We start from the raw sequence: 8,733 nt of genomic DNA, 5'->3' as shown, positions 1-8,733 counted from the left end.
CGGCGCCCTTCGGGAGGCGGCCCCGGAACATCTGTCTCGAGGGGCGGGCCAGGCGGGAGGTCCCCACACCGCGTTCGGGGCTCGAACACGGGTCCTGCCTCCCCGCCGCGCAGCCGAGAGCCTTAGAGAGGCGCCTGGGCCGCCCTAGAGTTGTGCAAAGTTCTGGACGCGGCGTTTGTGGCTGGCCTGCTGTCCAGAATCATTGGTCGTCCCGGTACAGTTACATTAATAAAACAAACTGGAAAGCATTTCGGAATTTTTTTTTCATTATTACCCGCAGACTATCATAATCTAAGTTTCAATATTAAGTAATTGCTTCACTCGGAGTGCGGAGAAATCAGAAAGGCACTTTATTTCTATAAAAACGGGCGTGCCTCGTTGAAACTTTCTTTTAGGCACTGCAGTGCATACTTTGGGGATCAAAAGCTTAGGAAGGAAGTTTGCTGTATCAAAGAGTAAAGCATTACTGCCACCTTAATTATTGTCCCGTTTGATTTTTTAAAAAAATATATTTGAATAGTTGATGCGTTCACAATTCAAAAGGTACCAAAGCGATAATCTATACAAATTATCCCCCTACCCTCCGCCCAATCCTGCGCCCCCAGCCAACCAGTGATACCAGTTCTTGCTACGAATATGCAAATGATCTTTTTTAAAGAATAAAACTTTGTGTATTAGTAAAGTGCCCGCAGCAACTGGTTTCCAGTGAATGTTCATTCTCCTGTTTAGAAAACAGTTTAATAAGTCTTTTTGGTTATTAGACCACTGGATAAAAAACAATGACTTTTTTCTGGTTTTAAGCATTTGTGGATTTGATCATATTGTGAATGTGTATGTTGTATTGGCTTGCTGTAACTATGTGAAAACCTGTACCTAAAGGTGAATACACTGATATTTTGGGGGTAATGAGGCAGGTAGGGAGAAATCTCTATGAAATTGTAAGATAGGTCTTAATATGTACAATAAATAGTTCTGAAACTAATTTGAAGCAACTTAGTGTCCATATAGTATCTAATACAAAACTAAATGAGAAAATTGAGGCCTAGTAGGAAATAAAGAATACAGAGTTACTGGAAAAGATAATACTAAGTGCATACTGTATAAGTAGATCTGTGTCACAGGTTTTACTCTGGTCTTTCTAGCAGAAAGAGCGGGGGCTTAAGGGAAAAGAGAAAGGGAGGGAGGGGGAAAGAGAGAGAGAGATTGATTGATTGAGATTGTGTTTCCAAGTCCAAGATAAATACAGACCACTTCTGCCTAAGCCAGGCATTTTCTAGTAAGAAGGGTTTAGAGGAACGTTTTCTCATGAGCCCAAGTAAAAAGGGATATTGTACGATGCAGTTGACAACATCTTTAAAATATCCCTACAGAAAATAATGAATTTTGGACAACAGTGTTTTTCAATATATGGTAATAAAACTCTAAAGATAAGTTCTCTGAAGGCTTAATCTGATCAATTTATAACATTTAAAATTACCTAGAACAGTATTTCCTAAACTGTCCTAAGAAATGAGAAGTCAGTAGTTTATTTCTTGAAGTAAGATTCTGAGCTCAAATAAGTTTGAGTTAGCTGGATAAGACAGGTTTCAATAGTTTTTAAACTCAATTTCTTGGCTAATGTCCAAGTTTACTTTTTTAAAGGGGGATATATTTTGTGATATTTTCCAAGTTTATTTGGAGAACACAAATTGAGAACCACTGAATCTGTAGAAATAGATGGATTGCCTATCCTTCAGGCAGTTACTCATGACTATTTCTTACAACTGAGGTTTAATAAAAATTGGAAAGCAAAGAGTTTGAGGTTAGCCAATTTGGTAAGAACCAAAGTGAAGATAATCTAAAAGTCAGAATTTTAATGTACTATATATCAAAGGTAAATGCTACTTTCCCCCTGAATTCTTTCATAGTTCTTCATCATTCTGCAAGTTGCCTGTTGGACCAAATGATCTCTAGAACTTCTTCCTATTTTGTACTTTAGGGTACTCAGGATCTTGAATTAGACTATGTGTAGGCAAACAGAATTCCTTAAAGAATGACTTCAGTTAGTCTCAGGTATAAAAATATGATAAACCTGTTCTTTTCATCATAAACACTATTAATTTACTATCACATCCTAGAATCTGAAGCATTGTACGTAGTGGAAAGGAATTTGGAACCAGAAAAGGTGGGATTCTGCCACTAATGTGCAGGGTTGTTTCTAGCAAGTTTATGAACCCCTCTTAATCAGTTTCCTTATTGGTAAGATTAGAATGATGACAGCACCCAGTTCATTCAATAGATGTTAAGAGTCTAATGGGTACTAGATAGTAGAAGAACAGCTTTAAGGGTGCAAATGAAATAATGAATCAAAAATCTTTTACAGTTTAAATTGTTTCATTTTTGAGGGGATGGCAAGAATTTAGAAAGGAAGGAATATCACCTTATCCAAATGGGCTTGGTTCGTGAGATTCAGCTAGCAAGTAGTGACTGAGCGTCGAAAGAATGAGGGATTAGTCCAAAAGTTTATCTGAATTCATTCACTCCCTACATTTGGATTTTGAGAGTTTGGGCATGAGGGATATTTCTACAAGAAAGTATTCTATCAGTGATGTAATATTATACAAAATGTTACCAATTTGAAGATAAATGAGGGCCAGAGCTAGTCAGTATCTTCACTCTATGAGGAAAGGTAGGATAAAATTATGCTGTGGTACCGTGTTTAGTGGTTTTAAACAACAAAGTTTTATTTCTCAGTCACAGTACACATTCAGTTAGGGTCAACAGGAGAACTCTGTTCTAGGTAGTCATTTGGAGCCTCAGGTAGTCAGAGGCTCCATCTCAGCACATGCTTCCACAGTGCTTAGGGCAAGGGAAAAGATGTGATTAATTGCACATTGGCTCTTAAAGGCTCCTACCTTCTAACTTCCACTGCCATTTCATTGGCCAAACAAGTCAAAATACTACACTTGACTTCAAGGAGGCAGGAAGTGCAATTCTATCCTGTGTCAAGGAGAGGTAGAATAGTTTGTGGACAGTCTTGATGACCACTACACTAAGCAGGCATTATAGTCCTGTGAGTTAACACAAAATCTGAATAAATCAAATCCAAATTATGTTTTTTCAGTATTCTATTTAGAAAATAGAAAACAGCATTTCTTTGTGTATGTATATGTGTGTTTAATCATTGAATTTTGCTAATGAGAATTATAAAGAACATTTTTTATTAATTGGAAATGAAAGCATTTGAAAACTCTACAATTAGATATATTATTTTCACCAAATGGATCTTATTTTTTTTAATATGTTCATTCAATAAACATTTGTTAAATGTGATGTGTACAGGACACTGTGTTAGAGCCTTTGAAGATAAAATAGATGAATGGGAAGTTTAAACCCCAATAGAAAATAGTTATAATTAGGTTGTCTCTCTTTTCCTTTCTCTTTAAATCTACTTAACGGAATCTTTCAATATGATAAAATGATTATGTATATATACACTGACACTTTCCCCTTAACCATGCTTTGTGATTTTAGAGATTATTTGGTGATAAGTTACAGAATATTACTTATAGTAGCTTACGCAAAAAGAATGTTTTGTTAGAAGAGGGATTAGCTTTATGTCACAGATTCCAAGGGTAGGAAGTACAGCTGAGTCTCAGAGGCAAATAGTATCAATATCAGAAAGTTAGGCGCTGGGGCTGCTTTCCTTCATCCGGTCTATATGATTTCTTGCCAGTGTCTCTTTCTGCACATATACTTCATTCCTCTTTTACTGTGTTGACTGGTTTCCTCTGCTGTCAAATGGGTGTTTTAACCCAAGAGTTCATACACTTAAAGAAAACTAAAACCTCTAGCAATTACAGAAGAACTATATTTTTTCTAAGCGCCACTTTTTGGTTAGTTCTCAAGTTAACTATCAGAGTTTGGAAATAATGGAGTTGGCCCTAAAGTATAACAAGTTAGGGTAATTGGCAACTTTGTAATAAAGAAGCAGTTCTAATAGTTTGGGACTAAAGAGACCTGTGTTGCCAATTGGAAGTTCTACACAATTAACGTCAGTTTGCATATTCTAGTTTGACAGGAAAATTTGGATAATTAGGATTGGTGTTTACTTATAACAACAATATCCCCTTCCTGAACCCAGGCATATGCCGTCTCCATTATAATCCTTTCATCTGTCCCTTCTCCCTCTCCCTAGCTACATACAGATTACTGAATTGTCTAACTCTTACAAGTCACCTGCTTTTAATGCTGATACAGGGCTCCCTGGCTTCTCCCTATGGTTAATAATACAGGACGACAAGAATATTTAATATACTGCCTTTCTCTGCTCTTTTCTACCATCCAAATTGTTCTAGATACTCTGGACATTTTACACTTTAGCATTCTACTGCCATATTTCTCCACCAACTTAACCTATTTTTCTCAATAAATTTTCTTTTTCTGTAAACTGTGTATTTAGCTTCTCTAGGAAAGTTCTTTTGCATTCTTTACCTATGCTATAAAAATATCTGTAGCTTCACCTCAGCAGACGGCTGAGGGCATGGACTATGAGGAGGTAGTACATGTTACCTGGAAGAGGAGGTTCCCCAGGAAAAAGAATAACAACAGAGAAAGGTGAGTAAAAGCTGTGTATGAAGTTAGGTGGATTTGTCAGGGATGTATGTTGGACTAAAAGAGCAGGCAAAAGGAAGGGGATTGGGTTCAAATTGTAGAATATCAGAACTGTCATTCTAAGATGTTCTTATACTCTTGTTGCTTACCAAAAGAACGCATCTTCTTAGGTTCAAACAAACATTCAGGCTCATAAAACGACCATAGGCTTGTTTATTCAGAAGGCTATCAGACAGGAACCGTAGCTTGTCAACAGGGCACCATCAAGTGTTCCTCATCAGTGGCTGTGATCCGCACGATAAGCAGTTCACGTAGCCATCTGGGAGACATCCTTTCAAGAGAAAGCGCAAGTGCAAGAAGACGAAGCTCACATCAGGTAGATGCAGCATCTGCTGTGGCTTTAAAAACCTCATGTCCCACAGGAGACAGTATCTCTTCTACAACCATATAGACTTAGCTTCCAGCATCTCCAAAAGGGATATGCCAATTACAAGAGCCATCACACTCAGGCAGATCAAAGCTATGGCTTTTCTATTGGGCATTTATAGTTTTTTTATAGCTCTTCTGAGTCCAGATGCAAATTTGTTAATCATTTTTATAGTAAAAACAATGTTGCCTAGTAACGTAGTTGGCATGTCTACTTCTATCAGAGCTAAGAGAGTTAACTGAAGGTTAAAGGCAGAAAGGGGAAAGATTTTAACTCTACTCACGTTAGTGTTATCCACAGTGTCTTCCATAGTCCTTTTATTTGGGAAGTATTCAATAACATTCATTATGCTTCCTTGAATGTAATATGTTTTAACTTTTTATGTTGAAAAAAGTGAAATCGGATGAGAGGTTGAGAGGAAGGTAAGGTTGGAAAGGCGGGCAAGGTCTACTAGATTGTTAGGATCACTAATTCCATACTAAAGACCTTGGCTTTTATTTATCTTCTAGAACTAACTAACTAACTAAATAAATAAATGCTTTAAGAATGATGTGGTCAAGAATTGCACTTTGGAAGGATACTTTGGCTGTAGTGTGGAAAGTGGCTGAGAAAGGATTAGACTTGAGGCTGGCTGGTTCATTTCTACTTAATATTTGCCTTTCTTTGGAGAGATAGTTCTCTGATAAGCAGAAAGAAGTACTACTTAATTCTGTGCTCTACAGGAGTTTGAATTTGCTGAACAGATTCAGCATGGTCCTTTGGAGGGTCCTGAACCAGTCTGTCCTTCTAAATGTACTTGTCACCTCCTTCCCCACTGGAGATCACGAGAACTGCTATGAACTGCCTCCTAAGAACCTTGGATTGACACTAAGGAATTCTCACCTCCATGGATCTCCACTGATCTCCATTCGATTTACTAGTATGCCTCATTTTGCTTTTTGTTAGGGTTAAAGCATATAACATAGTGACTTTTTGTTTGTTTGTTTGTTTTTAAGTCTAGTTTTAGGACAAACCAAGGAGTTTCATTAATGGTTAACTGTTTTAATTAACATTTGTGATTAACTATTTCTAATTACAAGCAGTTGAGGAACAGAGTGCTTCTCCTATTGCCAACATTGCCCTTTACTACCTTCCTTACCCAGTTTATTCTATTGAGTCTAATATAAATATACAATTTATAAAATCTGATTGGTTCTGCAGCAGAATCAAGTTGATATGCGATTGATTGGCTCATTATGTGTGCAGAGAACCCGGGCAGTTTTGCTTGATTATATTTATGTCCAGAGAGTATTGATTGATTATTACCCCCTCCCCCATCACCATAAAGCTGCATAGAAGACAAACACTTACTAGATTTGGTTCACGTCAGTAAAAAACAAAATTATGATTATCCAGACTATTACTTTTTATGGCACATAATACAGTGGGTGTCTCGGCACCTGCCAAACGGGGAATTGAGCAGTGGTTTGCCGTCCTCTTTACAGTGTGACAGTTCTCATCCTTGTGCCGCCACAAATATGTACAAAATCTAAGGCGTGGGTGTCAAGGGAATTTTTCTTTTTTACCTGTCATCAAGTCCAAGGGCTTTTTAAAAAAGTAAATATTTTGTTATAATCATGCCGTGGTAACTTTTATAGATGAGTTTGGAGATAAAAAGGCCATAAAATAATAATTTAGCTGATTTTTAAACTATTGCTTGCTCTGCTACAGATATTAGTACCGACAGGCAGTTTAGAGATGAAAAGGTTCTTAATGTTAATGTGGGTCAGCACTGTGCCCTGTAAGAAATAGTGTCAAAAATAGGGAGGGAGCCAAATGGGGAGAAGTCTGTGAGGCACTTGTACTTGGTGAATAAATGCTGTTTTGACATTTAATTGCAATTATGATAAACTTAACAGTGTTTTATTAGGAGTAATGTTCCTTAACTACTCTGTTTTTTTTTTCTTTTTTTTTTTAGTGCCTTATTTGTTTTAAGTTTGGTCAGATTTTATTGGTAAAGAATTTAAATCTGCTCTACTACTCTCTCCCAGATATCTATCCTTGTACAAATCAACTATACTCTGAATGTGCTTCCTGATTCAGACAATGGGGGTAAATACCTATCCTTCCTTCTCACAAGGTAGTTGTGAGTTGCAAATGAGAACATTTTGAAAGCAGGAAGCAGTGTGGTATACTTGAAAATATATTGTCTTTAGAGTCAGTCCTGGATTCAAATAGAACTCTGCTTACTCACTAGATATATGTAACCTCATTTTACTTCATTGTCCTTATCTATAAATGGGGGCGGGATGACCCCTGTTTGCCAAAGTTTTTGTTACAACTAAATGCCTCAATGTACAGTATTTCACATATTATCTTGTACATTTAGGCTCTTAGAAAATAGTAGGTGCTGTTGCAAATCCAGATCTTTAGTCAATACTTGCACATGTTACATTCTTAAATCCCATTTTACTGAAGAGTAAACTAAAGATCAAGAAAGTGAAGTGATTTGCCCAAATTATAGAGTGAGCTGGTGAGCCATTTAGCTGTTGACTCAGGCTCTTTCTGCTCTACCACTTAGGCTACCTTTAATAAGTGATAATGTGGGAAATTAAGAGCATAAGCACCCTCAACCAACTACCTCTGAACTCACTTGTGGCTTTAACTGAATATACTCTCTTCCCTCTGTAAAATATACTTACTGATCCCAAAAGCCAACTGAATGCTCATGACTATGTAGGCTGCTCTGTAGTAGACATGCACCTCTGTGCTTACCTGTTGAGTTGGGTACTTACCAAAAGTTTCGTTTATTCAGAAACCTGTCTTTAACAGGTATGCTTGTTATAGTAATTATAAAACTTAGTATAGTAATTATAACTGGTAAACATGTAAATTAATGAGAGTATAAAGAAAAGAGGATTATTTCCTTGAAAATTAAGTTGAATGCTTTGGAACATCTCAATATAAATGAGTTATTAACAAATTTGCTATCAAACTGGAGAAAAGATGGATAACTGTAAAAGATGTGGGTGGGTAGGGGGAAATCATCAAAGTCTAAAGCAGTGCCTCTCAGTGTCAAAATCCATGGGCCAGCTAACTGATCGTTAGACTATTAGCAGTTCTCAAAGAAATAAGGAGCTCACACCAGAATACAAATTAACTACATCACTGAGCACACTGTTTAGTTCAGCTGACATTTTTTTCATGGTAAGACTTTTTTTCTTGAAAGAAGTAGTGCATTAATTTACATCTGGCACAAGCTTTTTATCTCACGGTGGACAGACCACCGTGATCTAATGGATTCTGTATTCATGTTCTTTCAGAAGCGCTTTTAAGTTCTTTCTCCATGTATAAAAACCATAAGTGGAAATCATAGATGATAGACCATTGTGGGCATGACATATACAAGAAAGAGGACCCAAACTCTGTAGGAGGCCCATGTCAGATATCTGGCATTAACTCTATATGAGAAGATTTGTGAATGAATGTCCATTTATGTGTTTAAGTTAAAATAAAATCTTTAATGATATGTAAATATCATTTTTTTTAACAATTACTGCATTCCCCCACTATCTGAAATTAAAGCATTCCTATGAAACCTTTCAGAAGCTGATATAAAGTAAAGCAAAGAAGCAATTACTATTCACTATTCATTTGTATGGGAAAAAAATTTAGTATTCTCAGACCCAAAAAATTACAACCAAATTATACCAAAAAAAAAAAAACCCCTAAAA

Source organism: Pteropus alecto, unplaced genomic scaffold (genome assembly GCF_000325575.1).
Source record: "Pteropus alecto unplaced genomic scaffold, ASM32557v1 scaffold5, whole genome shotgun sequence".
Lineage (NCBI taxonomy): Eukaryota > Metazoa > Chordata > Mammalia > Chiroptera > Pteropodidae > Pteropus > Pteropus alecto.
Note: the sequence above shows the minus strand (reverse complement) of the source record.